Genomic DNA, 14,476 nt, shown 5'->3' with positions numbered 1-14,476 from the left:
GAGAACACACTCTGAGATGCTGAGCCAAAGAAGTGGCGATGGGGCGTGGGGGTGTGAAGGCCCTAGGGCAGTGATGGCGAACCTTTTGAGCTCGGCCTGCCAGCATTTTGAAAAACCCTAACTTAACTCTGGTCCCGTGTCACACATATAGAAATTTTTTGATATTTGCAACCATAGTAAAACAAAGACATATTTTTGATATTTATTTTATATATTTAAATGCCATTTAACAAAGAAAAATCAACCAAAAAAATGAGTTCGCGTGTCACCTCTGACACGCGTGTCATAGGTTCGCCATCACTGCCCTAGGGTGACACTTGGAACAAAGTGAGACTCTAGTTCACGGTTTTGCTCAGGGCTCACTCTGACGCTCAGCGTAAACTTCTCTTCTGAAGTGGTTTCGAATTATGTCCACTAACTCCTTGGCCTCCTTGGTGAAGGGAGCTCGAGTCTCCTCCCCTTGGTTCTGGGCTGGACTTGGTGACTGCTTCTGAGGGACAGAATATGGCGGAAGTAATTGTGTGTCGCTTCCGAGACTAAGTCACAAAAGACATTGTGGCTCCCATCTTGGTCACTCTGTCTGGGGAAGCCAGGTACCAGATCATGAGAGGTTCGTGTGGCCTGGAACTGAGACTGTGAGTTTAGCTACGTTAGAAATCTCCCAACCCCAGTCAAGCCTTAAAATGACTGCAGCCCCGTCAACACCCTAATCACAATCTCATGAGAGACTCTAAGCAGAAGCAGCTGCTCCTGACCAAAAAAAAAAACAACAACAAAAAAAACCACCAGAGATAATACATGTTTGTTGTTTTAAGTCATTACATTTTGTGGTAATTTGTTAAGCAACAATAGATAACTATTATACCTTCCAATGGGTCTCAACCAGCTGTTTGAGGTCAGTACAATTCAGTGGCTCTTGGCACAGAAGGGCATAGCAAATAAAGATCATTGAATAAGACCAATCTCTGTATTTTTACAGGCAGGAAAGTGAGGCCCTATCTACAATAGGGCTGAAGTGCTTTCCTTTATTTGTATAATTGTGTCAGAGTATACAAATGTATGCAAAGCCCTGGGAGGGAAATCATTTTTCAGTTTCTGAACAGCAGCTTTTTTGCCTTGCCTGAAGATGGAGAATTTCAAGGGGAGTAACTGAGCAGAATTGTAAAATGGGAAAAGGGACATGTTGCTATTTGGGGGGTACATCCATGGAAAACCCTGGAGGCATCTCAAACAGAAAGATAAATCGCAAAACTGATGCAAACACCCTTGGCCTTGCCAGAGAGTGGAGCATCACTTTCTCATCCCCTCTGATCCGAGAAAGGTGGCTCCAGGTTCACCAGTCCTGACACCCACACTTCAAAAACGGGTGAACAACTGGGCTTGATAGGAACAAGAGATTTTGAGAATGAGAAGCACTCTCTTAGCAAAGTGCCATCTAGACTCAGAATTTTGGGGTCACCTTGGGTGGGTTTTCCCCCAGGACCAAACAGGGATTGCTCAGTCAGGCAAGCCAGGGCAATCAGTGATCATATATCCTCTCACTGCCCCATTTTCCTTCCTGTCAGCTGGGAATGTGTGATTGTATCACTTTAGCTCTCCCCCCGGGGCAGGGGTTGGAGGGCTGCACACACCCAGAAGTTTTCCTTTTTCCCTCCACCTTCTGAATGCTCCTTCGGCTACATCCGCACCTTTGTTGCGGCACCATGATGTCATATCACGGTTCGTATCGTCGTGTTGTACTCCCTTGTAGTGGAGGCGGTGGTGTGCCGGTCACACCTACGGGGACAAGGCACAAATCCCCCCAACTTTTGGGTGAGTTGCCTGCTGAAAGCTCATAGCTGAGTCCCTCCCATGAATTTCTTTCCACAGCGAGTAGCTGTTTTGTTCAAGTTTACTTTTCCTCCTAGTGGGGAAGCCTGCATCCAGCGACATTCAATGGCTTGCACAACGGCACATCTCCCTTGCCTCCATTCGGGACACCTCTGAAGGGTCATCTCAGCCTCGGGGCTCCCCGGGGATTGGCTGAGTCTTTGGTTGCATTACAGTTCAACTCCCACCTCTGCCCAGTCCTGGTTTTCTCAGTCCCATAAAGTGCTCTTGAGAACACGCCTCAATAAACTTCTTGCTCCCATATCTCTATCTCAGACCCAGGGAACCTGACCTACTGCACCTGCCTGAGACTGGAAGCTTATTGAGGACTAGCTGTCACCTTTGTTGTACCTACTTACCCCTTTTGTCCTGCTCCACCCACCTCATACTCAGCACAGTGTTGGACATAGTAAAACCTTCACAAATTTCTGATGGCTGGGAAACAGATGATGATTTTGGACAAAGACTATCTATTCTCCTTTTCCCTTTACCTTCAAAGTAAACACTGAATATCTTCTTGTCTCTAATATGCAAAATATTTACAAGATTTACAGAGAATACAAAATACACAGTGTACGGAATTACTTGTGTAAAGTGTTCCCTGGGGAAATTCATTTTTCAAGACCTGGAGAATGTTTATTTTTAAAACAGGAAGTACAGCTTGATCACTTTAATCTTTCTGCTTCAGGTGAGGAGGTCTCACGGGAGTCAAGAGGGCATCCTATAAATCTGTTTTGTCTCAGGCACCTGGTAAAATGTTCACTGCTGAAGATGAGCCAACGACTCATGCCAACGACTGCAGGCATTCTAGAAAGATCTGCTTAACTGAAGTCTTCCCTCATTTAGCTCAATGGTAATTTTGGTTAAGTGATTTCCAGTAAACGTTTCCAGCAAGAGGATGCAAGGTTTGGTCCCAGATCCCCAGGTGGACTGGCATGTACTCCTCCAATGGCTTTCTGCTCTGCTTCATTAGCCTTGTAGTCCCATCACCATGCTCTTCCTAACCAAGGGAGAAGTCAGCGTCCACTTGTTTGAACTGGATTGCAGATGGCAAGCATACCTCAGGAATATTTTGGATTTGGTTCCAGATCACCACAATAAAGTGTCACATGAATTTTTTGGTTTTCCAGTGCATGTAAAAGTTATATTTACACTATACTGAAGTCTATTAAGTATGCAATAGCATCATGTCTAAAAAAAATGTACATACCTTAATTAAAAAAGACTTTATTGCTAACAATGCTAACCATAATCTGAGCCTTCGGCACATCGTAATCTTTTTACTGGTGGAGTGGAGGCTCTTACCTTCAATTTGTAAAAAAAAAAAAAAAAAAAAAAAAAAAAAAAGGCAATATCTGCAAAGTGCAATAAAGCATAGCACAATAACGTGAGGTATGCCTGCATACAGATCCAGGAGGTTAAGGTTCTTCATTGGACTAATATTTATTTTTGTATCCTCAGGAAATAGCACAGGGTCTGGTTCAAAAATGTGTGAATGAATGCATGAACATCCACAAAGGATGACTATTGCTCCCTGGGAAAGTAAAAGCCCAAAGGGGGTTAGTCTGGCAAGCGGAGGCCTTTCCTCATTCTTTGCAGAGGAGAAGCAACAGCCCGAGACCCTTAATTCTTCACTCGGAGAACAATGCCCTTTATAGATTTTCCTTTTCCTCTTTAAATGCTAACAGCAACACCATGCTCCCCCAGGGCAGAGAACTCTTATCCTAAATCTCTCTGCTATGTTTGAGCTACACCTTGGCACTACTTCCTGGTCACACTGGGCTCTCCCATTCCCAAGTGGGCCCTGCTCCACCTCTGGCATTTATTTCCCATCAAAAGTCTGATATCTCCATCTCAGCCAGGCTCAGCTGACAAAGGCCCCTCAGTTCTCTCTTTTCTAACTGAAATTTCTAGGTTGACAACCCCCACTCCTTACCCAGCCCCAGGGGGACTCATTCTGTATGTAATCATGTTAATATATTAATTAGGGTGAGACTTCTGTTTTGTATATCTAGGAGCCTTTCATTTTTTAATTTATTTTATTCTATTTTTTAAATATATTTTATTGATTTTTTACAGAAAGGAAGGAAGAGGGATAGAGAGTTAGAAACATCGATGGCAGAGAAACATCGATCAGCTGCCTCCTGCACACCCCCTACTGGGGATGTGCCCACAACCAAGGTACATGCCCTTGACCAGAATCAAACCTGAGACCCTTCAGTCTGCAGGCCAACGCTCTATCCACTGAGCCAAACAGGTCAGGGCTCATTTTTTTATTATTTTTAAAATCACTTTGAATACATCTATTCTGATTTATTGATTTTTAATTTTATTTCCTTTATTTCAAATCCATGAGGCCCTCCTCATGGTTTGCCTCACTGTCCATTTGGTTCCTATGGGGCCCCCAAAACAGCACGTGAGGATGCCCTTCCTTTTGAGTCTCAATACTGTTTTGTTGACTGTTCATGGGCATAGCCTAGGCTACAAGGTCAGTACCCCCTAGTGAGCCACTTCCTTTTTTCTTCCAAATTTTATTATTTTCCCAGCTTTATGGGGATGTAATTGAGATGTAACATTCTATAGATAAGGTATACAATGTGATGATTTGATACAGTAAATATTGTGAAACTATTACCACAATAAGATTAGTTAACACACCACCACTTCATATAATTATCATTTTGTTACTGTTGTGGTAAGAACACTTAAGATTTTCTGTTAGCAACTTCCAACTGCATAGTACAGTATTGTTAACTATAGTCACCATGCTGTACGTGAGATTCCCAGAACTTGCTCTTCTCACAACCGGAAGTTTGTACCCTTTGCAAACAAGAAGCATCTTGTTTCCCCCACCTCCCCACCTCCAGCCCCTGGCAATTACCATTTTACTCTCTGTTTCTATGAGTTTGGCTTCTTTAGATTGCACCTATAAGTGAAAACATATATCATTTGCTTTTCTCTTTCAGACTGATTTCTCTTAGCATAATGCTCACAAATTTCATCCAGGGTATCACAAATGGGAGGATTGTCCTCTCTGTAACGGTTTAATAATACGTCATTGTATATGTACACCCCCTCTTTTTATCCACTCATCCATAGGGGAGCACGTAGGTTGTTTCCATATCTTGGCTAATGTGATTATAATGCTGCAGTAAACATGGTGGTGCAGATATCTCTTTGAGATAGTGACTTCCTCTTTTTCAGGTATACACCCAGAAGTGAGATTGCTGGACCAGATAGTTCTATTTTCAATGTTTTGAAGAACTGCCATACGGTTCCCATAGTGTTTGTACCAGTTTACATTCCCACTGACAGTGCACAAGGGTTCCCTTTTCTTCACTGCCTCACTAGCACTCTTATTTTAGTGAGCTCCTTCGGATCCACCTTCTCCCTGTGCCCTTCCCTTGCTCCCCAGTTCCTGGCTCACTCAGCAATCAAGAACGGAGTGCCCACCAAGGGTCAGGCTCAGAGCCACCTCCTTGGGATACAGGACACAAACATCTTGGAGGCCCCTCCCTTCCAGGACCCACAGTGAGGGAGGCATGAAGTGTGATGTGGTCCGTGCAATGATGGAAATACCCATTCCAGAGAATGGAGATGGGGCTCCAAACCAGGGGGAAGAAAGACAGATGCTTGTTGGGTCTTGAAGGATAAGTAGGCAATAGCCTGATAAAGATGAGAGGATACAAATAGGCATTTCTGATTCATCCAACAAGTGTATTGAGGACTTTCGAGGCACCGGGCAAAGTTCTAGGTGCTGGGGAGACAGCAGTGAACAAAAAAGAAAGTTCCCCCTCTTGAAGTTTTACTTATAGTGGGAAGAAGCAGACAATAAGCAAAATAAGGAAGTAAAATGCATAGTGTGTTAGAAGGTGATAAATGCTATGTAGGGAAAAACAAATCAAGGAAAGTGATTCCGTGTGCCTGTATGGGAGGGGATGGCTTTTAGAGTACAGTAGTTTTAAATATGGTAGCCAGGAACTGCTGCAATATTAATACCAATCTTCGCTGTAGCTTTAACTGTTAGCAAAGTGCTTTACATCTATCAGTTCATTTAATTCCTAAAACTATCCCGTGAGAAGGTAGGAAAAATTAGTCTCCTGGGCTCTTTGCTCTCTGTATTTATCAGTTTGCTAGTAAAAAGACCACTTAGTGGTTTAAAGAAAAGAATTGTATTGTCTCCTAGCTCTGGAAGCTAGAAGGCCCGGATCAAGCTGTCGGAGGGTTGGATGACTACTCCTGAGGCCAGTGAGGGAAGCATCTGTTTCAAACCTCCCTCCTTCGCTTGTAGGTGGCCATCTCCACCCAGTGTCTTTCCTCTACTTGTCTGTCTCTGTGTCCAAATTTCCCCTTCTTATGACACCAGTCATATGGGTTAGGGTCCATCCTAATGACCTCATTTTAACTTGATTACCTCTTTAAAGCCCCTATCTCCAAGTAAGGCCACATTTCTGAGGTACTGGGGGTTAGGACTTCCACTTATGAATTGGGCCAGGTGGGGGGGGGGGGGGGGGAGACACAGTTCAACCCATAATACTCCCTGAGTCACTGAATTTTAGGTTGCACAACCAAAACACATGTGTAGCTGGTGCTGGCTGACTCTGTGAGGCCAGAAACACCAGAGCCTATGCTATGCATGAGTCACTCATAGTTCATAAACCCAACCTACCTAGGATAATGTATCCAGGAATGAAGGCTGCTAGCAGCCCCCCCCCCACCCAATGTCTTATTTTCCTCATCAATAAACCCAACCTACCTAGGAATGAATGAGCTTTACATGAAGGCCTGACTCACTGAAAAGTCAAATCTTGTGTGTGTGTGTGTGTGTGTGTGTGTGTGTGTGTGTGTGTGTGTTTAAATAACCCAGGCCCAGTCATGGTGTCTCTGTGGTTGGGTGTCGACCAATTGACCTGGAAGTCACACTTTGATTGCCGATCAGGGCACATACCTGGAGCGTACAGGAGGCAGCCAATCAATGATTCTCTGTCATCATTGCTGTTTCTACCTCTCTCTCCCTCTTCCTTCCTCTCTGAAAGCAATAAAAATATATTTAAAAATAAAAAATTAAAATAAATAACAAAGAATCCAGAAGATCTAGATTAGTGGTTCTCAACCTTCTGGCCCTTTAAATACAGTTCCTCATGTTGTGACCCAACCATAAAATTATTTTCGTTGCTACTTCATCACTGTAATGTTGCTACTGTTATGAATCGTAATGTAAATATCTGATATGCAGGATGGTCTTAGGCGACCCCTGTGAAAGGGTCGTTCGACCGCCAAAGGGGTCGCGACCCACAGGTTGAGAACCTCTGATCTAGATGGAATTAGACTTTGATCCCAGGATCAGTTACCTCTGAGTAACCCCAAATAGTCCTGTGGTTTCATTTTAAGAATAATCAAGGCCTTGGCCAACTATTAAAGCAATAACTGAGAAAGTGAATAGAAAGTACAAGAGAGAAAGGATAAATTAGGGGGGATATGAACCCGAGGAGAGGGAAGGAGAGTACTGAGGAAATAAGAGAAAAGAAAGGGGTCAGAGAACTGCAAACTACCTCTGGTCACCTCAGCAATTACACCTTCTGGCTAGATTCAAGTAACATATGCAAATGTGTTTTGAAAGGTTAAAAGTGTTACACAATTGTAAAGCGTTATTTCCTAAGGTAGAAGGCATTGTACCTTTGGGAAACTGGCACTGCTGGGTTTTCTGGCTGACGGCTTCCTAGTCTTTCTGTCACTCAATTTTCTAGCTACAAATAAAGTTTCATAACACTTCTGTGAGTCAACAACATCCATCGTCATTGCTTTGAGGAGGTTGTTTTTTTTTTTAAATTAGCGAATGTTAAAAATGTCCCAGTCACACTGACCTCCATGCTAACCTAACTGGGAGCGCCCAGTAGGAATGCAGCACTTTCTCCTGAGGTCCAGGCAAACTCTCATTATAGAAGGCAAGAGCGTTGGAACAAATGTCACTGGCTCTAAGTTCTCATATGTCACTCCTGCTGTGGTCCAAGACCCCTGCAGAGAACAATGCAGCTGTGTTCCAGAGCCTTCCAACCAAAGCTTGAGAACTGAACTCAAGCTTACACCTTGGGTAGCTTATTCAAAAAAGCTACCCAAGGCTCACCTGACAGGTCTCAAACTGACCCAATAAAGCCAGTCTTCCCTTCCGTCTTTTGGGACAAATTATTTACAGATCCATACATTCTCATGTTTATGTACATCTAAGACTTACTAATAGCTTGCTGAGTGAGTTATTAAAGGTTAATCTGCCTGGCCGGTGTGGCTCAGTGGTTGAGCATTGACCTACGAACCAGGAAGTCACATTTCGATTCCTGGTCAGGTCACATGTCCAGGTTGTGGGCTTGATCCCTAGTGTGGGCATGTAGGAGGCAGCCGATCAATGATTCTCATCATTCATGTTTCTATCGCTCTCTCCCTTTTAAAAATTATATGTATTTTTTAAAAGGGAGAGAGATTAACCTTTGATCCCAGGATCAGTCACCTCTGAGTAACCCGGAAAAGTCCCTTAAATTAGATTAACCTTTTTCAAATTTTATGTATTTTTAAAAATATATATTTTATTGATTTTTTTACAGAGAGGAAGGGAGAGAGATAGAGAGTTAGAAACATCGATGAGAGAGAAACATCGATCAGCTGCCTCCTGCACATCTCCTACTGGGGATGTGCCCGCAACCCAGGTACATGCCCTTGACCGGAATCGAACCTGGGACCTTTCAGTCTGCAGGCCGACGCTCTATCCACTGAGCCAAACCAGTTTTGGCAAATTTTATGTATTTTTTAAAAGGTTAATCTAATTTGGAATTCATAAACAAAAATCGGTGAGCTACCGAGTTTTAGTTAATATTCCACCAAGAAGTCCAGCTTCCAGGGAAAGTTCTGATGGAGCCTTGCCCACGCATTGACATTCTCTGGACTAAAACACTGTCATTAGTCTACCATCAGTGTGGCCATATGTGGGTCAAGGTCTTCAATTGCTTGTTTTTCATTATAATTTACTGTTAACTTATCTCCATCATTAACAAGTTAGTTGTGATTTGTTTGATTAACCTTAAAGTGACTGTATTTTTTGGCCTTGAATTTTCCAGTGATTATACCTAAAGACAGTTATGCAATGCAATTTGAATATGAATCATTTATACCTTAATTGCTAAAACACATGTACACTTAATTCCCCAAAATATACTTTTTACAATGCCCCTTAAGAGTATCCCTGAGTTATTTTTCCATTGATACATGAGAAAGCATGGCGTTGATGGGCTCTGGGCTCTTTTGCTCAGCTTAAAATGGGCTCAAGTAAGAAAAAGAGGTTGAAAACTACTGCCGAATAAACAATTGAATATACTGCCGATTTTGCAAATAGCTTGTAAATGGCATGTGTAAAGTCATTTCCCTTGGTAGATGCCTAGAAAATAATTATCCACACTTACCTTTTTCCAACCCCCCACTCAGCTGCAGGCTCACTGTGGTTGTAGCAGGAAGGAATGGAGTGGAAGGATCAGGCAGGCGAGCAGTGATCAGGACTGGGAGTAGGGCGGGGCTCTTAGGAGCAAAGGTTTCAAGGCAACTGTAAATATGAGTGACAGAATCACAAACAATGCCAAGCTCTGCGAATTGTGGCCACAGCTCCTAGCAATCAGTTTCTGCTCAGGGTTGTGAGAACTGCTGGTTTGCACATCAGTAAATAGCCAGTGCCCAGGAAAGCCCAAACTTTGGGAGACTGGTGACTTTGGGGTTTCCTTGGGTATCCAAGTACCATTCAGGAATCCCCCAAAGCTGGGTCTGACTTGAGGCACAGTTGTAGTCTCAAGTCCCTCCTCTGTGCATCCCACTGAATTTTATTTGTATCTCTGTTATAGTATTGTGTTCTGCTTGCTTTATAGCGGTTTATACAGGTCTCATTTCCTCGCAGACTTTGTGTCTTGGAGGCAGGACCAGGTTTTGCCCATTGTTGGGAGGCAGGCAGCTTGACAGAGTGCCAGCAGCAGAGCTGGGGGATCAGAGAGACCTGAGTGAACCTTGGCTCAGCAATGATTGACTAAATAAATGACTTCTGGACAAGTTAATTCTCTGAGCCCTGACTACTTCATAAGCTTGATATGACGATGAAAGGAGTCTATTCGAACTCTCTTTGTTCTAAGTATTGAAAACAGAACTCAAGCTTACACCAAAAAAAAAGTATTGGTGTACAGAAGTATTATTTGTTTACATTATGACTAAAATAGTTTCAGATCTCTTTCTCCTTCTGTCTTCCTCTCATAGAAGGGTTGGTAGGTAGGTAGATACATAGGTACATAGATAGATAGAGATACAGAGATATGTATCCCAATCTCTCTCTCTCTCTCTCTCTCTCTTTCTCTCTCTCTCTCTCTCTCACACACACACACACACACACACACACACACACATCAATTCTGCTTCTTTCTATGATTACCTTCATTTTCTCCTATTATAAATGAGCTTCCTTCATAGATGTGGTGGCAATGGTTGTAAATAGTTTTATTTCATTTCTGCTTAGTAACCCAGAGGGAAAGAGGACCTCTCTTTTCCAGTGTCAGTATATACAAGCCCAAGGAAGTCTCTGATTGGTCATATCTGGGTTGCATGCTCACCCTTGGGAGGGGAGAAGGGTTTTGTGATTGACAGTCCCACCTCAATCTTCTGGTAGAGTAGAGAGAGGAGTAGGTATTTGTAAATGCTGTTACAAAAAAATAAAAATGCAGGGTAGGGGAGAGCTGAACTTGAGAAGACAAAATAGTAACTGTCCACTTCAATCGATGAGATGCCTTATGTAAGGTGACAGTGGCTGGTACCAGAACAGATATTAAACTGAGCACCCGTTTCTTTCTTTTGGCAGCTCCCAGTCCCTCTGTTTTTGGTGCCTCCCACCTTCTTCCTTAAATATCCTTGTTCTAATCTAGCCGCATCCAAAGTCACTTCTGAGACTTCCCCCCAGAACTGCAGACCAAGGGGCCTGAAAGGACCCCCTCCTGCTTGACTCCCTCCAGGAGGAGGGGAGAAAAATATGCTCTTGGTCTGGAACAGAAGAGACGTTCACAGGGAAATAAGAAAGCTGTAGTAGAAAAGAAGCGAGCAATGAGAGGCCATTAATAAGGCCTCTTATCTCAGTGCTTGAAAAATTATGAGCCGGGGCACAGCAAGTCCCATTACAATGAGTGGCAGGGTTCAGAGAGGTGCCAATAGACTGACAGGCACCTCTCCTGCCCCACCCCTCGAGCTTTTTGTCTTCTCCGCTGTTAGCTCTTCAGTGCACAATTCACTACACGAAAACCAGATGCACATCACAATCAGAATGATGTCCAGAGGAAGGTGCCATAAACAGCCTTCTCCTCTAGTCTCCCATAGCACTTGTATCTCTGTTTTCTCTCCTAAATTGTCAACCCTGCTCTCCCTCCTAAACTATATGCTCCTTGCAGACTGAGACTGTAATAAGAAGACAGCACAGCATACTGTCTGCCATTTCCTGACAGCACCCTAGTTTTCAGGTGCTTACTCTCTGGCCTACTAGCTTTGGGGAGAGATGACCCCACCCCCCAGATAAAGAGGTGGGTTTTTATTGCCTAAATGGTATTCCCATGCTGCTTGCCAAGGCAATTGTCTTAGGCCTGGGTTTCTAAACAGTCAATGCATGACATTTCTTTCCACATGGGGACTGGTTTTGAAAGGAGCATGTGACCCAGGTGGACCGATGAAAAATGAGGTGAACTTTGCTAGGTGCTTCTGGGAAAGAATTGTCTTTGTCTTTCAAAGTGAACCTCCATAAAAGTTTTCCTCTCTTTTGTAAATCTCAGTCTCTAGAAATGCCACTGGCCACAGTCCTGGAAGATAACTCAAAGATGAGGCCAGTACGCAGAAGAGATGACCCAGGAACCACTGAATTAATCCAACCCCAACGCCTGCCCTACCTCTGAACTTCCAGTTACATGAGCCAAAAAAAATTGCTTATTAAATGGGAGCCTTGTTCTCTGTAACTTGCAACATGAAGAGTCCTAACTGATTTCAGGGACTCCATCTTCAACTTTGTCTCCACGGTATCGGTCACATGGCAGGCGTTCAATAACTGCATGTTGGGTTGGATGAGCCCATGATTCTAGGATGGTTCCCTCCTGGCTCTCTGGAGCAATTTTCTCCTCATGAGTCCCCACCAGCTTCCCTCCTCATTTGAGCTTCTAAGAGGAATAGATTAATTTCTAAAACTGAAACAGAGCTTCCTGAATTGACAGGAACATTCATGTCCATCCAGTCTCACTGCTTCAGAATTTCTCAATGAACACTGGCAAATCTGAACTTGTGGACTCTCCATTTTCTAGACTTTGGACTGCCACATTTTGGATCGCAATTGTACTTAACATTCCAACACACTTTCATAAAGTTTATATTTTTATTGATTTCAGACAGGAAGGAGAGGGAGAGAGAGATAGAAACATCAGTGATGAGTGAGAATCATTGATCAGCTGCCTCCTGCACACCCCACAGTGGGGATGGAGCCCGCAATCTGAGTATGTATTTTGACCAGGAATCGAACCTTGACCTCCTGGTTCATAGGTTGACGGTCAACCACTGAGCCATGCCAGCCAGGCATGAAGTTTAAAGCTTATCATTGCCTGGTGATGACTTTGGAATCACCATAATCTAATCAATAAAAATCTGTCTACAAAACACATTTTGGGTGACTGTTATTAAATACTTAATCACCAAGTACTTAAGGTGCAAAGTCCCATACTATAGAATGATAAATATTCTAAGAAGTTTTCTGTTTATTTTCTTCACTTCTGGATATGGATTATTAAGAGCTTACTGTCAGTGAGTAATATTTCTTTGACTTGAATAAATATCTTATCCTTTGTCTAATTTCCTCTTGTCTCCATCATTTTTTTAAAATGGCACTCACCTATCTTAAGGACAGCATATAAGGCCAGAGTTGGTACTGATCGTGAGATTTTGAATGTGAATTATAGAGAAGGAGGATTACAGATTGAAGAATAAAAAAAATTAAGCTAAACCACATTAAAATTTGGTATTTCTATTCATCAAAAGACCAATTAGAGAGGAAAAAGATAAGCCCACAATGTGGGAGAAAATATTTGCAACGTTATGTAAATTATTAATAGTTAGATAAAAGAATTACTAAAAGTTAATATGAAGGAGACATATTGGCTCTATCTAAAACTTTTGAATAGGCACAAAAGGAAAAATCCAAATGGCCAATGAACCATATGAAAAGATATTCAGCCTGCCTCATTAATAGGGAAATATTAATTAAAACCCCAACAAGACACCATTTATACATCTACCAGATTGGCAAAATTAAAATATCTGAAAATAACTAATGTAGACAAGGTTATAAGTAGATGAGTGGATAAAAAAAAAAAAGCTCTGGTATGTTTGCACAATGGACTATTACTAAGCTGTAAAAAAGAAGAAAAATCTTACCTTGTTTGACAGCATGGATGGACCTGGAGATTATTATGCTAAGTGTGAAATAAGCCAGTCAGAGAAAGACAAATACCATTTTGATCTCACTTACATGTGGACTCTAATGAAAAAAATAGAAACAGAAGCATGGATACATGGAACAGATACATCAGAGGGGAGGGGATTTGTGAGGCTGGATGAAAGAAGGTGAAGGGATTAAACAACAACAACAATATATAGATATCACATAGACATAGACAACAGTGTGCTGATAGCTAGGGGATGGGGTAGGTGGAGGTGGGAAGGGGTGGGGAGGAATGGAGACAGAAAGAGACTTTGCTTGGGGTGGTGGGCACATGATGCAGTGTGCAGATGATGTTTTGTTGAGTTGTACACTTGAAACCTGTATGGTGTTGTGAACCAATGTCACTGCAATAAATCCAGAATAATAATAAAAAATAAAACAAAGGGAACACAAGTACATTACAGAAGGGAGTATAATTGATAAAATTATTTTGATTTTGGCATTATTGAGTACCTTATGACCCACCAATTGCACCTCAGAGAAATCTGTCCACATGGGCACCAACAAATATGTGAAAGAATGTTTATAACATAACATCAAAAAGACAGAAACAGCCTAAATGACTATAGATGATAGAATGGCTGAATACTTTTGGTATATTCTTTTTACATTGGGATACTCTTAGATAATGAAAATGAATGACCTATGGCTACATGCAATAACACAGTTAATCCAAGTTGGCAGGAAGTGAAAGAGTATGGAAGAGGTATGTCCATAGACCTTCATGGCTAATGGCTTTGCCTTCTGAAAGGTTCTCCTTCATCTATTTCCCTCTCTCACAACATTTGAAGTTTAAGCTCTTTTTGGAGATGTGCAAATTTCATAGCTGGGTCCTTGCTGGTGCAGATGTTGGTGTCTAAGCATTGCTTTATGTCTTAAGTCCTTTTTTTAAAAAACCAGGCTATGGTTTCGTTGACAATGTAATTGTCCCATAAACTGAGAAAATGTCAGTCAGTTTCATGAGCCAATCACTACTTCTAAAGTTCTTTTCTGAAAATAGTCCCCAAAGCTGCTTTATGTCTTTGCTTCCTCCATCAACCAATGATTCGCTCTCTCTCGTTTTAGAGT

At 42.3% G+C, this 14,476-nt stretch overlaps 1 protein-coding gene across 1 annotated transcript in view; it reads right to left on the bottom strand.

Annotated features, from left to right (window-relative positions):
* Window positions 1-9,332, bottom strand: part of LPGAT1 (lysophosphatidylglycerol acyltransferase 1) — an 82,844-nt gene extending 73,512 nt beyond the window's left edge. The window contains exon 1 of the mRNA XM_070397337.1: window positions 9,318-9,332. The gene's annotated coding sequence lies outside the window, so the exon portion shown is untranslated. The remainder of the gene's footprint in view (window positions 1-9,317) is intronic.
* Window positions 9,333-14,476: the final 5,144 nt, after the last annotated feature.

The sequence above is a fragment of the Myotis yumanensis genome, unplaced genomic scaffold, assembly GCF_028538775.1.
Source record: "Myotis yumanensis isolate MYYU_CA2020_CCGP unplaced genomic scaffold, mMyoYum1.0.hap1 SCAF_17, whole genome shotgun sequence".
In the NCBI taxonomy this organism is placed as follows: Eukaryota; Metazoa; Chordata; class Mammalia; order Chiroptera; family Vespertilionidae; genus Myotis; species Myotis yumanensis.
This window is presented reverse-complemented; position numbering and strand designations above follow the sequence as displayed.